A 19,260-nucleotide genomic window follows, 5' to 3' on the forward strand; every position below is an offset into this window, starting at 1 on the left:
GCACAATGTGATATAATGTACTGAAGGACACAGAATAAGAGAGAAAGTGGTGACCTAAACTAGAAAGAGATAATCTGCATTTTTACAAAGTCTGAAATGAACAAAGTGATTTCACATATACCCTAATATTTCTAGTATTGATTAGTAGGTATTCTTCTGGTTGTACAATACAGATGGTGAATTAGAAAACATATTTTTATTCAAAACTACAATAACGGCAAAGTGTATATAGTACTCCCTATGTACCAAGAACTATTCTAAGCACTTACTTATAATAACTAAATAAATTACTGTAAGGAAGATACTAGTATTATCATTGTTCCCTTTAAAAATACGAGAAGACAGGCAGAAAGAGTTCAAATAATCTAGACATGGTCTATAGCTAGTAAGTAGTAGAGTTATAGAGTTAGCATTTGAATTAAGGCAGTCTGGGTCAGAAACTAAAGTCCATAAAAATCGCTCTCCTATTTCTTCGTAAATACTTAAGGATTATACAGTGATACAGCTGCACTAAGGAAGCATCTATTTGGGGTTTTTTTCAGGTAAGGTGCTGTAAGCACGCTGTCTATGACATAGAATAGAGCTATAAAACCTGCACAGAAGATATGTAAAAGAGTACTAGGCAGATTAGTGGGGGGAAACTGAAATATCAATGAGCTGGCAGTGAGTCTGCTGTTTTATTTTTCCTCTGTTTCTCCCAACCTGATCTTAATGCAACCCAAAGCTTGAAGTGGGTATTGGGCTGTAGTCAGAGAGCATGCCAAGAAAAGGCTTCTGGTGATGATTTGGAAGGTAGGAAAGGGAATGCCTAACACTGGGAACAGTGTAGATACTCCTCATGTTTATTCTGCTGTCTTTTTTTTTTTTTCCATTAAAAAAAAAAAAAAAAAAGTCATCATCCTATTGTGCACCAATCCCCAAGCAATCCAGTGATGGCAGTAACAGTATCAGCAGTGGAGGCCCAGTGGAGCCACAACTCAGAGGAGGGTAATCTTCCTCTCTGTTTAAGAGAGCTGGGGTCCCAAGGAGGCAGCAAACTTCTGATGCTTCCAATGTCTCTCTCTTGCTCACTCTATCTCCCTCTGTCCTCCTGTCACTTTGGTCCAGATGTCAGCACAGCCCTAAAAGGACACAGCAGAGCAGGGCAACTAATCCCCCCACCCCAAACTCTCACACTATTAAATAGGTAACCTTAATATTTTGATAACTATTAAAGAAATTGTATTTATAACTTAAAACTTTCCAAAAAAGCTATCACTAAGCCTAATTTTTCTGGTGAATTCTACCAGATTTTTAAAGAAATAACACAAATTCTACACAATCTCTTCCAGAATATAGAAGACAGAACATTTTCCAACTTATTTTATAAAGTTCCATTACCCTGATCTCCAAATTAGATGAAAACAGCTTTTAAAAAGTACTAATCAATACCTCATAAACATCAGGACATGGCCAAGTCAAGTTTATCCTGGAAATGCAAGGCTGGTGAAAGTTTAAATATTCCGATATTAATCAATCTAATGCCCCATGTTAACAGTCTAAATTAGAATGCCCACGTTAATAGTCTAAATTAGAATGCCCACATGATCATATCAACGGATATAAAATTTTTTTTAAATTTATGATTCTTTTATGTTAAAAAAACTCAGTAAATTAGGAATAGAAGAGGTATTTGGTAAAGGACATCTACATAAAACATCATGCTTAAAGATGAATGCTTTCTTGCAAAGATGTTCTCCAATCTCACTGTGCCTATTCAACATTGTACCAGAAATCCCAGCTAGCACTGAAAGAAATTTAGCCTCATGATCAAAAGGAAAACAAACAAACAAACAAAAACATTTTTATTGACAGACAACATTATGGTCTACATGTAAAATTCTAAGAAAACTACTAAAAAATTCCTAGAATGAGTAAGTGATCTAACAACTTTGCAGGATATAAGAACAACACAGAAAAATTCAGTTTTTATATATGAAGCAATGCACAATTGAAAACCCAAAGTAAATAATCAGTACCCCAAAATAGTAATATCCATTTATCAATGTAACCAAATATATACATACACCTCTGGTCCTATAAAGACTAGATTTATAAAACAAGGATAGTTTTTAATTTTTTTTCCCTCAAAGAATTGGGTGCCCACCTCAATGATATCAAAGGACTGACACACCCATTTACCTATGTCAGAATGTTTTACTTTCCTTCATTTAGCTTAGGGGAGAAGCCCCCCACCCCAAATTTGTATCATCTGATTATCAGCTATGGCTGGTTTAGTCAGACTGGTGGCCTCCCATTTTGGTAATCTATTTACAAACACTTCTGAGGATCCTCCCTGGGTTTAAGAAATTCTCTAATTAGGACCCTCAGCTGGGCCTTTGATCTGAAGAGGCTTGCCTACAGCCTCACGTGGTCTCATTTCTGAAGGTAACCACTTAATAGTGTCTTTAGAGTGGAAAGGCAACTCAGAAGATTACTAGGGTGAGTACTCAAATAAAGAAGGGTAGAGGGGAGAAGTAATTAAAATTTTAGGTACCTTTTATATCATTAATCTTTCACTAGCCTTCTACAACAAATCTTTCAATGAGGCGATTTTGGAATTTTGAAGGCTTTTGGGGCTTCCACATACCAATTAAAATAGGTATAATAGTTTAAGATGAAAGCTCTCTAAAATTATAACAATTCAGATGTTTCTGCAATTCAAATGATCCATATTTTTCCCCTGCTAATCTAATTTTAGAAAAGAGAAAAACACTTACCACTGTTGTTTCCAGTAGACCCTGGGCAGGCGCAGATCCAAAAGACTGCCGACATTGCGCACTCAGAATTGTTTTCGAGTGTCAAAAGAACCCTAACTTGGCCATTTCAGGGCCAGATTTCCTTTAGTTCCCAATTAAGCACTTGCAAGCATACATAAACCCAGCTAGTGTTCCCATAGGTGACTGTTCGCACAGGAGCCGTTTGGCCTTTGAGGCACAATTTCCCAGTATTAACTTCGTAGCCTGATTCAGATATGAGATATGATCTGAACAACTTTCTGAGGACAGTGTGGCGGATCTCATGTGTGCTGCTTCTGAGTCTAAATCTCCAAGGAGTTACTCTTGGGTCGGTTCCCCTCAGTGAGAACCTAAAACAGCCACGGCTCGCAGCGCCAAGTTATCAGCCTGTTGTGCTCCGCGGAAGAGCCGACCTACGTGACTGCAGCCTCTCGCGAGGATTGATCCTCGGAAACCTCGCGAGGTTTTCCGATCCTTCCTGGAGGTCCTGCTTCGCCTGAGCATGTTTTGTGACTGGGAAAAGAAAAATGTCCCTTTATTCTTTGAAGCGGAATAATTCAGCCTCTCATTTCACTAGCAAAAGTTTCGTTCAGACTTTATATCAACTCATTTTTTTTTAATTTAAGCCAAATTTAACAAAAAGCCAGTCACCTGTGTTTCCCTGGGCCTCTTACCCTGACCCCCTAGGCCCTGCCTAGGAAATGCACCTGTGCCCCTTAAGACTCCAAGTCTTAAGTGGAAACTACCTCAAATAAAATTTTTAGAGTCATCACCCAAACCATGAGATCCGAATATCAGGAGAATTCACCGGAACACCTGAGGAGTACCCAGAAGAAGGTGGGGCTCAAAGGACCGATGCGTCTATCCGACGCGGGTAGACGCCTGGTGACCCCTGATGGGTGTCTCTGATATCCTGCCGGCTGCGCCAAGCATATGTCGACGGAAAATTGATCCGTCGATCTAAGAAAGAAATGGAAAATTTTATTCAAACCAAATTTGAGGTTTATAACCCGGGAAGAGCATCTCAGAAAGCTTTGAGAACTGTTCCGCCCGTCAGAAGTCAAGGTACAGTGATATAAGTTTTTTGAGACAGAGGGCTATACATTAAATGACATATTATTGACAATTTACACAATCCAGATCTAAGCATCATTGTGGCCCCTTACAAGATATAGAAGGAACGTTATCTTTTAAGGAGTTGTCTTGTTGATGCTAGGAGAATGTTGTTCTTTATGGTCAAGCAGGTATTCCTGCAGATGAGGGAGGTTTGCTGGAGTCCTAATGCAGGTACACAACGCACAGCTGCGGGAGAGAGGAGGCCAAAGGGCAGAGAAAAATTTCTGTTTAAATTTTTCTTGTCTTGCCATAAAATATGAATTTTATTTCACAATAATAAATCTCAATATATATAATTAGTATATAATATTACATATAATATATTAGTATATAATTTTATATATAATATGTAAAATTAGTGTTATATACTAATACTACATATATTCATTTCTTATCTTCATTGTATCAAAAATCTTTTAATAACATTTAAAATCATTTTTGAAAAGTGCATTTATTTGCTATAGGCTTCTCTGATGTGTCCTAATCCTAAGGAATATAGCAATTACATTTGGATATCAATAATTAGTCAATTCTTATTCTAGTGTCCATTGGATTACTTCCAATAGCTCCCTATAAGCCACTTTGAGCCATTGAAATTTCAGTACTGGAGAATGTATAAAAAACTGTCTTGTCTAACTTTCATTTATATGAGGAAAATGAGGTCTAGAAGTGTTAAGAAACTTTTCCAAATTAAGCCATGAGTCCAGATCTTATTGCAAATTTAAATACCTTGACCCAGAATCAAATATTTCCAGTGGCCTTTCTTTTCTCCTCTTTTCTATAACTTATCACAACATATTTTCTGTTAAAACTCAGTATTCTTTTCCCTGAAATACTTCACAGGCCTGATTCCTCAATGAACACACATTTATTTTTATTTCTCTTTTTTAAATTTAAAAATCTGTTACTGAATCATTTAATACTAAATATATCTCAGTTTTTTTCTTGAGCACATAATATTTTCATAAGAGATTATAAGCTCCTTGAAGACAGGAATTAAACTGTATTTGGTTTGGTTATCCATATGGCCTTGTAGATACTGTATATCAAAAACACTCAGTAATGCTTGTCGATTTTAATCTTCTGTGATGATGAAAATTGTTTTTTGTTATTAAAAACCATATTCCAGAAAAAGGCATTTTAAAAAAATACATATGTGAAAATAAGCCATGTAGGTAATATATTGTTACATTTGTCTTAAAATAAGCCTTAGGCATTCTCTCACACTTTTCTCACCATTATCTCCATCTGGAATAATAAAACATATCTTCTGATTACAGCTATTTCTGTTATCTCAAGCCTGAATCTAATTTATTTGCTACTCAACCTTACTTTTCCTGTTACAAGATTTGTTTTTCCTGTAATGCAATCCAAGGTTTTGATTTAAAAGGTAGAAAACATTTTTCCCCCAAAACGTGGAATTTTAAACTAAAAGAGAAAAATAGATTTAAAATAGGTTCACAACAAAAACATCAAACAAATTTTAATTTAAATCCAATAATTTTTATTTAAATGTGTTTTAGAATAGATGAGTCCTTTGGGGAGACACAGCAATATATGTTATGCCAACAAGTAGAAATCTCAAAAATGCTTTCCTAACAGAACTTTTGAAATACTTATTTACAGAGAACAAAGGATTTCTTAGAAAGCCTGTGGTATTTCTAAAGTTGCATTTTATTTCCAAAGCTATGAAATATGATGTTCCTTCTATGACACCGTCATTAAAATTTAAAAGGCTAATTTAGAAACCACAAAACTATCAGGTAGATTTTCTCAGAAATTTGTTCTCTGGATACTGTCATTTGCTAGTTTACTTATTAGCAGAAACATGAGTTTAATTTGTTATACCCGCATACATGCTAATACCAGATACATGGCAATAAATCATGCCATTTCCTCACTTACATTTTACCCAGAGGGCAATTTCTCAACTTCTACTTTTCCCGCAATAGTAGGAATATTGCTTTTCCTTCTCTACATACAATACAACCTTGATTGCTGGCTTAAATCCCCTGGTGAAATAATCATACTTTGGGACAGATACACTATACTCTGGAATTTGAACACTGATGACCTTTTTAGAAGATCTAGATTAAATTAATCTCTGAAAAGTTAAATGATGTGTCATTAAAGGCATTTAAAAACATAAGTCAGTGTCCTAAATCAGAGATTTAGGAATTAAATCCATGGCAGAGGTTTTTTTTTTTTTTTTTTTTCCATGAGAATGAAAAATGTAATTTTCAGCCATACACTGGGCATCCAAGTAGGTGATATACTCATTTTCTATTTTGAGAAAAATTTGAATTTGTCTCATTTCTCTTCTACTTTTAAAAAAGTACATAAAAACAAAATAGTATTTTAAAAACTTGTAGAAAAATACATTTTTTCATGAATACTTTTACCCACTGAAAAGCCTTTTAATTTCTTTTTCATCACAGTTTCAGCATGTTAAATGTTCTTTCTGAGAGTAATGTTGAACTGCATTTGTTTACCCTAATAAATTGTTAAACCTGCATAGGAAATCAAATCTGAAAAATTAGCAAGAAAAAAGATCTTTTTCTCCTGAATTATCAAGTGATCTATCTAAAATGTTTTCCCTGGAGAGAACTGGGTTGAACTTTTACCTTAAATAACTGTTCTAAAACCTCAGTACACTCACTTAAAATAACTCTGAATTAGGAAAATAGCCAAAAGCACAAGAAAGTACTTTACAGACTTAGAGAATTAATCTCATTTAGCAAAACGAAAGCAAATTAAACAACAAAAAAAGGACTAAAGTGTACACATATGAGTTGCACTTTCACCAGAATTCTCCCTTTTCTGTGTTACATAAATTTGGAAAACAACCGAAGGCTCATCTCACCATTTTCTTTCTTCTCTCTTTCCCCCTTTTCTTCTGATTTATTTGGCTCAAAATGATACTCTCTTTTTTATCACTATTCACTTACCTCCATTTTGAATTTAAGATTTCCCTATGCTGTTTTTATTCCATACCCTCTGAGACAAAATTGCCGCTTTCTACCCTTAAACTTACCATAAATCCTTTCTCTAGAGAGTTTTCTGTTAAAATGGAATTGAGATATAGCTACTAGAAAATCCCTTTAGAATGTAGAAGTCTATTTACTACTTCCTTGCAAACATGCATTTTTGTGTCTAGGTAGCTTTACTAGGGATGGGAATTTAATATTCATATATTAAGCTACTCAATCTCAAAGAAACAATTTAAAATCCCTGAATCATATACTTCAACATCATCTTTTCAAATTTCAAAAGTATAAAAGCCTCCTCCTTGAGGTCAAGTACCTAATTACCTCCAGCCTGTTGGTACTGAGATAAGGAATTTTCTGGGGCAAGATACTGACTGTATAAAATATGAACACTGCTCCCTTTTTAGATTTTAAGTCAGTAGTCACATTTGAGAATTCTAAGGGTAACAGTTTGAAAAGCTACAAAAAAAAGCTATAGATAGGAAAAGTACGATTTCCTATCTATAAGGAAACTTTCAATAGAATACCAACTGTCAATTAACCAAAACTGAAGGAGCTATAAAAAATTAAACTTTCTAGGAAAAAGGCTACATGTCAACTAATCCAACTAGGGCATACATGTAAATATCCATGTAAATCTCTATATCTCTATCTCTATTTCTATCTCTGGATATAAAAATAGCTATCAATAGATAATCCATCAGTCCAGTGGAGAGACAGGAATCACACCAGTTATTTTAATGGAGATTTTCATATATAAAGTATTGTTAACTAGCTATAAAATTGTTAACCAGATAGCTGAAAAGCCAAAAATAGTACATGAAAGTAACATCGCGGTAACAACTATAGGAGGCAGCTAAAACCCTGCTAAAGTTTGAATGTGTGTCCCCCTAAAATTCATATGTTGAAACCTAATCCCCAACGTGATGGATGGTATCCAGAGATGGGACCTTTGGGAGGTGATTGGGTTCTGAGAGCGGAATCCTCATGAATGGAATTAGTGCCCTTATAAAAGAGGTTCCAGAGAGCTCACTTGCCCCTTCAGCCATTTGAGGACACAGGGAGAAGAGGGCTATGAACCAGAAAGCAGGACCTCACAAGATGTCAAATTTTCCAGCACCTTGATCTTGGACTTCCCAGGCTTCAAAACTGTGAGAAAAAAAATTTTCTTTTGTTTAAAAGCCACCCAGTCTATGGTATTTATTATAGCAGCTAACACACTTAAGATACACCCTTTTACATGCCAAAGAACCATGAGGACAAAGAAGTTAAAATGCTTTTCAAGGGGTAAAAGGATTCAGGGGGGAAAAAAAATGTGTATTTTTTATAAGCTTTTTAATACTGTTTTGTTTCTGATTTATGTACTTTTTAAAAAGTAGAAGAAAAATAAGTCAATTCTTTTCTTTGTTTCCGTGAGCCTTATAGCAACCTTTCTTCACCCTGCTATAGCTATAGTTGCTGCCCATATCAGCAGCTGAATCCAGTTTTTCCAACATTAAGTTTCCTCACTGGATTTTAGTGAAAGGATACAAGCAATTAAAAGGCGAACAAACCAGCAAAGATAATATCAGAGATAAATGGTATGAAACAAACAAATGGTAATGGTATAAAAGTAATCACAGAGGGAATGTTGTATACATTGATTCTGAGAGGCCTCCTCAAAGAGGCAACATTTGATGTAAATGAGGGAAAAAGTCAGCTATGCAAAAAGTATTTCAGGCAGGTGAATAATCAGTGTAAAGGCTGAGACCCTGGTGTAGAAATTGGAAGGCATGTTTAAAGATGAGTGTGGAGAGGGCCAGTATGGCTGTTGTAGACTGAGCAAGGGGGACACCTGTAAGAGCTGATGTTAAAGTGGTGGGCAAGAGCAGGCTATGGGGCGCCGTGGAGGGCCCTGAAGTACGCTATCATGAGTTGTGGGGTTTGCTTTAGGTTTTGTTTTGGTGGGAGGAGGGGGAGGGTTGGGGGGGGTGGATCATAGAGGTTGTTTTTTTTTTTAATAAATTTATTTATTATTTTTTATTTTTGGTTGCATTGGGTCTTCGTTGCTGCGCAGGCTTTCTCTAGTTGCGGCGAGGGGAGGCTACTCTTCCTTGCGGTGCACGGGCTTCTCATTGCGGTGGCTTCTCTTGTTGCAGAGCTTGGGCTCTAGGCGCGTGGGCTGCAGTAGTTGTGGCTCGCGGGCTCTAGAGCGCAGGCTCAGTAGTTGTTGCGCACGGGCTCCGTGGCATGTGGAATCTTCCCAGACCGGGGCTCGAACCCATGTTCCCTGAATTGGCAGGCGGATTCTTAACCACTGCACCACCAGGGAAGTCCCTCATGGAGGGTTTTAAGCAAGATAGTGATATAATCAGGTTTACATTTTAATATTTAAAACTAACTAGTCCATCAGTACATTTTCTGTGCATACTATGGCAGGCATATACTACTGGGTTTTTAATAACCCAGAGTTAGTGGGTTGGAATCCAAACTGAATGTTGTTAAACCAGAACTTTAACGGTGCTACTCAAATGGAAGATCTATATTCAAGGCTCACTCCAAGAAGGAAGTGAATCTTGTTTCTAAGTGTAATCTCTCCCAAGGTACAAAAGAATTATGAATCTGATGATAATACAAATATTGCTATAGAGAATTCTTATTCTGAAAAGTTAGAATTATAGCGTCACATGATCAATTTAGATATCATATTAGGATGAAGCAAAGCTTTTCCTGAAAGGCAATAATAGAGTACATTTGGAGCAATTGCTTAAATAAAATCTAATCTTAGTAATGAGAGACTGAAGTAAAGAACAGATGTCATAGCATAATATCACACATAGCAAAAGGATAAAACAGGACCACAAGAAAAGGATTCAGAAAATAGTGATCGTTCCCTTATAGCCATGTTGATTAAAGGTTATCACAACCATTTCTCCGATGTACCAGGTAGAACTGACAGGCTAATATATGAATCATCTCTGTATGAGACAAACCTCAGCAAGAGGACAAACTCTTTATAATGAGTTTTATTCATTTGTTCCTTCAACACATATTTATAAAAACTTCTTTTATATGCCAGGACTGTTTGTGGGTACTAGGAATATACAGGTGAAAAAGATAGTAAAAATACCTACATTCATGAAGCTTATAGTTTTGCACGTGTTACTTATAGCAAACTAAATTGAGTTATAACAAATTGTGATATAAATCATTCTTAATAAACTATGATAGATGGATTCATGGAGGTGTTACGAGTTAGGTCTTGAGGAAAGCAGGTGGTGAGAGACATAAGACTCAGAGATGGAACCATAACTAGTGTTTGTAAGCAAAATGAATCTTTAAAAATTTAATGGCAATCCAAAACATGTTGTTATAGAAGGGATACGAAGATTGTACAGACTCAAACAAAACATTTGATGGCAATGGGCTTGATCATGATAAAAAATAGCATAAATAGGATGAGAATTCACTAGGTTCCAAAGCCTGTTGTCACATTTTGTTAGTTTAAGAATAAAAGAAGGAAGAAGGGGCAGGGAAAGATAAAGGGAAGAATGAAAGAAGGAAAAGATGAAAGAAAGAAAAGAGAGATAGGGAAGGAAGAAAGGAAAGAAGGAAGGAAGGAAGGAAAGAAACTTCCATTTCCCATTGACTATTTGTCTTGGTCCAAGTTGATGAGTCCTGTCCTATCTGCCTTTCCCAATACTCTCAAATACTTTGTTGCTTATCATCAAATTAGATTACAGATCTTATTTTTATTTACAAAAATTATTAACATGCTTTAGAAAGGGACATATACTCCAAATATGCAATCACAGCCATTCAGAAACAGGCAGGTGTTTTAAGAATATACAGCTCACTGCCCTACCATTCTTTGTAGGAAAAAGATTAGTAGAGCTATGCATCATTGTTCCCTTGACTAGACTATTCCCTTGATATGGATTGGTTTACCATGTCAACTTTATGATTGTTTTTATTTTACATCTAAGTTACAATTTTTTTAATTGGAAATCTGGAGAATTATTGGATTAAGTATATTCACTTTACAATGCTTTCATATCAAGTATACCCACATATCATATACATTGGATGAGGACAGGAAATGAGGAATAAATTACATGTTGTGGAAATGGTGTTTCACAGCAGATTATTTAAAGAAAAACACAAATTATTATATACAATCATGACAACAGGCTCAGTTTAGAACTGTGGAGTCCTATTTTTTTAACCCTTCTCTCCTCCAGAGAACAAGGATAGTGCCCTCTTTGATAGAAATACAGAAGTAAGGCATCATTAAAATTCAATACTGATTTGATTACATTTGGGGAAAGGTTCACTTTTATTTTTCTAACTCATGCACAAAAGATAAAGTCATAGTGGAAGTATAGCTTCTGCATAAAGTATTCTGAGTCAAAATGAAGGATCAAATTCTTAAATCAGTTACCTTAATCTTAGCCAGGATCAAGTGTTACTAATGATTTTTAAAATTCAAGCAATTAAGAAGCACAAGCAAAGTTAGGAGAGGTCTGGAACAGCTCTTGTGTCTCCTCCAAAATTTTTCTCTCTACACTGGACACGTACTGTGTATATATAACATACAACATATGTATTATATAATAGATAAAGTCTCTGTAAGTTGTGCTTGTTATCTCACACAGCAGAGAGCACTGAAGTTATGAAACATCTCCATTTTATCTCTATCATATATCGTAGTACTGTACAGCTTTATCACACTCTCCAGGAAGCCATGTCTCATAAGTACATAGATTTCTAGGTTTGTTATTGTTGTTATTGTTGCCATAAGCAATTCTCGACCAGGGACATTCTGCTCAAAGCATTCCAAAGGTAAGGATTCTGTTCCTAGGAAATGCCCAGGGTCCAGGTCACCTGCCTTCAATTTTCTCTTCCCCTGGAAGCACCTCTCCCCAGTAACTGGGGATAAATGAATCACACACAGGTTAGTTGCTTTAATTTCTCCCTCCACGTATTTAGACAATAATGCTTTACAAAAGAGAGAAGGAAGAACAATCTATGCTTATTGAAAGGAAGTTTATAATCCTATTAAAAAATAAAGGGCAGAGTTTCCCATTGGATTCTCATCATAAGTTGCCTGCTGACCAAACAAACTTCCTTGACATCAGGCAGGTTTTGCCCTCCATAATGGAGACAGTGTTGCTATGGAAGTATGGTTTACATTCTTTGGGTAAAATATCTTTACTTTTAGGAAGGACAAAAGCAGCTTCTCAAAGACATGCATCTGTGGCTTTAAGGGAGACAACATTTTCCCCAAATGTGGAAAAAACTTGCCACTTTAAAAAAGCTTTTAAAATTAAAGAATAGGTATTTTAATTTTAATAAAAAATAGTTGAAGGTAAAATATACTGGTCACTGGTCACTGATAAATACACTGGTCATTTCGATGATGTCAAATATATCAATCTTATTGAGTACATCATTTTTGTTAGATTTAACTTGAATTTCTTTTATCCTAAATCCTAAGGAGAAACCAAGGATTCCTGGGAGATAATTTTTTCTATTTTTTAATATTTTGAATCACTAGGTATTTAATAATTAATATTTGAATATTTGAAGTTAAAAGAACTCAGAAAAACAATTTGTACATATACGTATGTTCAAAACAATTGTAATATTATTATACCCATTTCACATCCAAATCAAATGTAGCTGAAAGAAACTAACAAATGTGCCTGCCAACATAAAGCTAGCTGTTAGAGGAAAGGCGGGCAGAGTTCAGTTCTTTCTTTCCTAGTGTTGGAAGAAAAAAATAAAGTTGCCTAGCACTTTCTGTGAACCAGGGACTGTGCTAAGTACATTTTCCATAACCTTAAGCCTTTAATATTGTTATTCTTTATTTACAGATTAAAAATCTCTGAACCTCAGAGAAGTTAAATAAAAGGTTCATGATCACATAGCTATTAAGTTATATAGCTTGGATTCAGGCTCAGATTAGACACCAAAATGATTCTCTTCTCACTCAAGCCATAATACTTTTTTTTTTTTGTTTTTACCCAGTGCATATTGCATTGGCCAAACTAAAGCCCAGCCCAATAAAGTTCTAGTTCTAGCCAGAGGATAAGGGTAGGCAGATGCTGTGCCAGTTTCACTATGCAGTTCTGCTGAAGTAGCTAGAGTGTAACGGGCCACCAGCCTTAATCCCATTCCTCGTCCTCATCCAAGCAGTCCGCCAAAACCAAAATATGATTATCACCACATCTGAAAACCAGAGGTCCAATAAAGATGCTTCGGAAACAGTAGGCATTCTATGGTAGGTGAGAGAACCAGAATTTAAACTGGAGTTTTCAAGAGTTATTAAGTATTTCTCTCCAAGATATGTATAGTTCTAATTTACCTAAGGTAGGTATTTATATGTCATTTCATGGTGAAATAACGAATTTTATTTTTCTGTTATTTTTCATGCACATAATATGTGTGCTATATCTGTAATCTATTTTTAAATCTCTTTCTTGAATCTTCCTACTCAATTTGCTTCCATATGTATACAGTCTCCTGCCTAGCTGTGATTATATATTTCCATACCTTGCTTATTAAATAAGCAAATGCTTGTGTCTTCACCTTCATTGAGCTTTGCCAGTGGAAAGTATTTGCTTAGATCTATTTCAGTAATTTTCCCTCATGGCTGGGGGGATCTCTGAACAGCACAGTACTGGAAAACAGAGATCTCTCAATCTCCCAAATGAAAATAAACCCCAATTCCTCCACTAACTTCAGATTCTAAATGTTTTGTTTCCCCACATACACCACGCTGTTCTCCATCTGTATGTTGCAGAGACAATAATGACAAAAGTTGACCTCTGAATATTTCTTCTTTAATGAGGAGCATGTGTGACTACCAGTGTGTGTGGCCACACATGATTATTGGAGAAAAAGGCAAATGGAACTTCTAGCAATGGTGCAGACTCTATGTGAAATAGATTCATAAATCCACTATTATGCATAATGAATGGTTGTCTCTAAAGACTGAATCCTGAAAATACAGATATTGTCCACAAAAGGAAAGATTCAGGGCTTAAACTCTTCTATTCCTTTTTAATACCTGCCACTCCGAGGTTCCCAGGATCCTCATGCAGCAGCTAGACACATAGCTCTCCCCACCAGCCACTTAATTATTCCATCTTCTGCCCAATCTGCATCTAGACAGCACTGAAACCCTTGCCTTGACCTTATAACTCCATCCACAAATTAAATATAACTGCCCTAACCCCATGGGTCAAAGACAAATTAGCTCACATGACTGTGTGAACAAAATCTTCCAGTAATCTACCATTTTACATAGAATAACATCCAAAGTCGTGACCATGGACTCCAAGCCCTAACACTTTCTGGCTTCTAAGTATATCCTAATTTCATTTCCTTGCATTTTTCATCTCTATTCTTTTTAGCCATTCACTATCTTCTTGCTTTTTGCTCAACCAAGTGTACTCTGTCCCCAGTGACATTTTTCTTTGTCTGCAGTACTCTTCCACCAGCCATTAGCATGTTCACCCTTCCCTGCTTTTAGGTCTCTGCTCAAATGTCCTCTGTTCACCATAGCTGAAATGGAATTTCCTATCTCCCTCCACTTCTGCTTTTTCCTCAGAGTAAAAGCCATGATTTTTATTATATATTATATTATATATTATATATGCATTTGTCTGTATTTTGCCATCTATCTTTCCCTGAAGCTCACTCGGATGGAAGCAACATGCATAGCAGTTGTTTGACACAACACATAGTAGTATATGTGTTTCCTAGTAATGTAGGACTCATTTTCAGTAAGATAATAACTACTTCCATGTATTGAATGCTTACTTGAACAAGATACTTTATGTCATATATTGGAATTAAAAAAATATATATCCTTTCAACAACCCTATGAGCAAATAGCATAATCTCTATTTTGTAGATGAGGATTTTGAGACCAGATCCAAACCTTATATCTTTTTTATTTCTGAATGATATAAGGCACCACAAAAGTGTTTTACCTTCATTCATAGTCACAGAGATCCAGGAGGCCTGTATGTAGTTCTGTGGTAGTGATTTTAGAGTCCATGACAGGCACACAAAGAACATATTTTTAGACTGGAGTGTCTTTAATCACCCAGCAAATCATTTAGATCAGGGGTCTCCAACCCCCAGGCCGTGGACCAGTAGCGGTCTACGGCCTGTTAGGAACCCAGCCGCACAGCAGGAGGTGAGTGGTGGTCTAGCGAGAAAACCTTCATCTGCTGCTCCCCATCTCCCACATTACGGCTGAACCCCGCCCCCACCCATCGCTCTCATTAACACCTGAACCATCCCCCCTCCTCCAGTCCGTGGAAAAATTGTCTTCCAGGAAACCGGTCCTTGGTGCCAAAAATGTTGGAGACTGCTGATTTAGATGACTACGCGCTTAGTCTGCCACCTGTAACAGTGCCTCCTGAGAATAGGTTAATTTTTTTTCTTTGATTGCACCCTTTTGGTTTTAAGAGAGTTGTGTTTTGAATCTATGTCCTTTTACTTCTGCCTCTGAATCTTTATTCTAAAATTAGTTTCCTTTTGTCTTATTGTAGTTGTCATTCTTACCTCATGGTTTTGAATGAATACAGTTGTTCAGGCTAATACCTACATTAATCCTGCCACCTGGATTACGCACGTTAAAGTATGTATCTTGGCTCACCTGTTATATCGTTGGTTCTCATCCCTGAAACACAGCCCCTTGAGAACAGGCCTCATCTGCAAGTATATTTAGAAAATGGCGAGGACGTCAAATATTTATTCGTTTTAAAAAATTTAATATGTTCTCCTGGGGTCTGATTACAGAATATTTTTAATGCTTACCAATTTCTTCAGTGGCACAGTACTAGTTTGTTTCCTAGGAAACAAATGCACTTATACTGCAATGCACACATTCTTAATCACTAAATTCTATAATTTCTTTGTGAATGTATAACTTCTAAAAATTGTTTATTCTTATGGGAGTTACCAGCTACAATATCACTGCAGGTAAATTTACAAATACATTATCAGTTAAAGATTATTTCAATTTATCCTAAAATATAAGAGAGAAATTTAATGAAGTAAGCTTGAGATAAAAATACATATTCTTTTACGGCTGAGTTACATGCATAACTCTGAAGTGAATTTAAGAGATGTATATACTTGCCTCTGTTGTCATCCCCAGTCTCATTCTCTCTTTCACAGAAAACATAGGTTAGTAATTTCTCCATTCAAGAAACTGGTTTGGATTTGGATGTCTTTCTCTTCTAACCAAATATTAACTGAAAGCTATTAGGAACCCACAGAAGGGACAATGCATTTTTAAAGTGACATTTTAGCATTCAAGCCATTCATATTCCTCAATGTGAATATAATTTTTATCTAAATGATTTCAGAGGAAAATGGATTCATTTGACTACAGTGCTTCTAAGACCAGTGGGAAGCTCATCATCTTAATATTGAATCTGTAAATCCTTTCCACTAGGGATGATTAACAGCTTTGTCAAGTGTTTATTTTACTTTAAGAAGAATATGTAATTTCCTGGTGTAATGCAGACAGATTTCAGTCTTTTTCTCCATTCACACGTCACATTCATACCATAGACTCACATGATCTAGCTTACCTCTATTAGACTTCTATTTTTCATGGTAAGATGATAGCCTAACAAGTTTTTATAGTTTAATGGGCATACATCAGTCTGTTCTATGATTCATTTTTACTTGATAAAAAAAAAAAAAAAGAAATCCTCAACAGTCCTGATAAGAAGCAATAATACTGAATAACTTCCAGATGACACTTTTGCTATACTACACGTGTGGTCTGAGCTACCCATGGGACAAAAAACTTCTATTAGTGCAGAGATGGACCAGTCATATTAATTTTTGTATTTAAAGCCTTCGTGAACTGTACTCAGTACAGCTCTGGCCATTAAGCACATGGAAAGCAGGTAGCTGTACCAGGAAATTTACAGTCTTGATTTGTACACGTACTCCCAAATCAACGAGCAGAAAAAAGCAAAAATGGGAAATAATTCACTCTACATAGGCTCTTTATAAAGATGTGATTCAGATGCCTTCCTTCGAGCATCAGACCATTTACAGATCCATAATCAGATGGAGTCAGCCAAAAAGAAGTTATTGAAAAATCCTAGTGTTCAATTTTTCTATTTTCCAAAGTAACAGTGAAATTAACCACATCTCTTGCCTTTGTAAAAAACTGAGACTATAAGACATTGCTGTTTTTAATAATATATCCATTTTTCTTCATTAAATATTGCATAAATGAATTTAAACAATCAGAGCCCTCAGATCATAAGATTTTTTTTTAAAACTTTTCTATCCTTTTTTTGAGGAGGAAGCCAATAATCAGGGAATGCAAGCTGATTGAGGAGTTTGGTCCAAAAGTAGCTTCTCAGTGTCCTTGAGTTAATGGTTTTACAATTTAATCTTTTTCATCTAGTTCTTGAAACTTATAATTCATGTTCAGGATGATGATCTTGAAGTACAATAAAAACAATGAACTACAGAAATAGGATTAAGTTTAATATATTAAGGTAGAAAAACAAACATTTTATAAAGTTTTACAATTGATTCAATCTTATCCTCACCTTAGTTTAATCAGAAATTCAGTTAAACAGAACACAACCCAGAAGCTGAAGATTCTGTTTATTGAGATTTTACGTGTCTTAAACCTTGTACTGAAAAAGGAAATAAATGTATATTTAAATTTAATTGTTCTCTTTATGAAAAATGAGAGAAAATAGAAGCCAAAAACATAGTCGAAGAGTTTATTTTGCTCATATCAAAATGATCATATTTTCTAATATGAAACTTGTAAAGTTTTATACATATGTCCAACATTACCTGGTTTCAAAATCTAAACCCCCTAGTATGAATCTATATGGAAAGATTGCCCTGGTATTGGAAAATAACACGTATTTACTAAATCACAATTTTCAGAATACCATTTAATTAGTGAGAAATCATATTGAATTATTTTTCTTCATAAATATATGGTATGGACACAGATGTCTTAATAATACAAGATCCATGACTCTATTCCACTTTTGAAATAGGATCAAGTATTTTCAGAGAGTAGTACATGTTATTTCTTTTTAATTTCCTGGTCAAAGTCTAAAATATAAATTGCAAATTAGAAAATCCTTTGAAGATAGAGTAAAGGAACTGTTTCAAGGTAAGTTTTATATTAGTTTCACTCATTTTAATGAGGCTTTGTTAGCAAACAAGCAAGCAAATACTCTAGACTGAAGAGTTACATGCAAGCTATCTTTTAAAGAAACCATCATAAATCAGAACCTCTAACTTTCTGCTTATATTATCAGGTTGCCACAACGAAAGCATAAACTGATAGCTAAATGAGATAGCTTTTATTGAGAAAGAAAATAAGACATCAAATTTGAATATCAACTTAAATATCAGGTTTGAAATAGGCTAGAGACACCCCAATTGACAATACTTTTCTGTTTAAATTAAAAATTGACACTGCTCTTCAATATATGATGTAAAAAAATAGATTGGGGAAAGTTTACGTTTTAAATATGGACATAAGTTGATAAGAAAGCATGCACGTGAATGCACATACACACACACACAGGACAATGGTAGAAAAATATTTCATTAATCAGTGAGAATTAGATGAGTTGCTGTAATCCCTAGGAAGCTTGAAGGTAAAAAAAAATCTTGGATTCAAGGGACTGATTTTTCTCAGTACTCACTAACCTTGGGCTGTCTGCTTATAACTACAAATTGTCCTTAGCTTGAAAAGAGCCTTTTAATATTTAAAATTATTGGTTTATAGTATCCATGTAATTTCTTCAGCCATAGGGCTTCATTTCCTTTGATGTGTACTAAGGTTCCAACTGGTATTACTACTGTTCCTGCTGTCTCTTAGCCCTGAGAAAGGTTTCTCTCTAAACTGATAGCAATGATTTGTCTCCACTCCAAGAGAGAATTTTATCTACTTGTATAATAGTGAGGTTCAGATGGATATGGTAATATTCTGAATAAGAGATTCCACATTTAAATTTGATCGTTATTTTATCACTTTTAGTTTGTTTTTTTTTTCTTCAAGGATTCAAGGTAACTCAGCAACAAGTGTCTCTAAAAATAAAATCACATTAAGTCCAGAAAGAGTCTAGGCAGTTTCAGGACCTCCTATATAGATACATAGTTCCTATATACACACAGAAGATTAAGTGGCAGAACACATTTTATTCTCTGTTGCTCCAATATTACTCCAATATTTCTTTTCCAGGAAAACAAACAAAAAATAAGAAACCTCAAGCTTAACCAGAAAAAGAGCACTATATGCAAAAAGGCAGTAATTTGATAATGTCGCAAGAACTCACCTTCAACTAGGTTTTAAATGTGGTAATAAAAATCGGTTG

This window comes from Eschrichtius robustus, chromosome 5, assembly GCF_028021215.1.
Source record: "Eschrichtius robustus isolate mEscRob2 chromosome 5, mEscRob2.pri, whole genome shotgun sequence".
NCBI classification, from domain to species: domain Eukaryota; kingdom Metazoa; phylum Chordata; class Mammalia; order Artiodactyla; family Eschrichtiidae; genus Eschrichtius; species Eschrichtius robustus.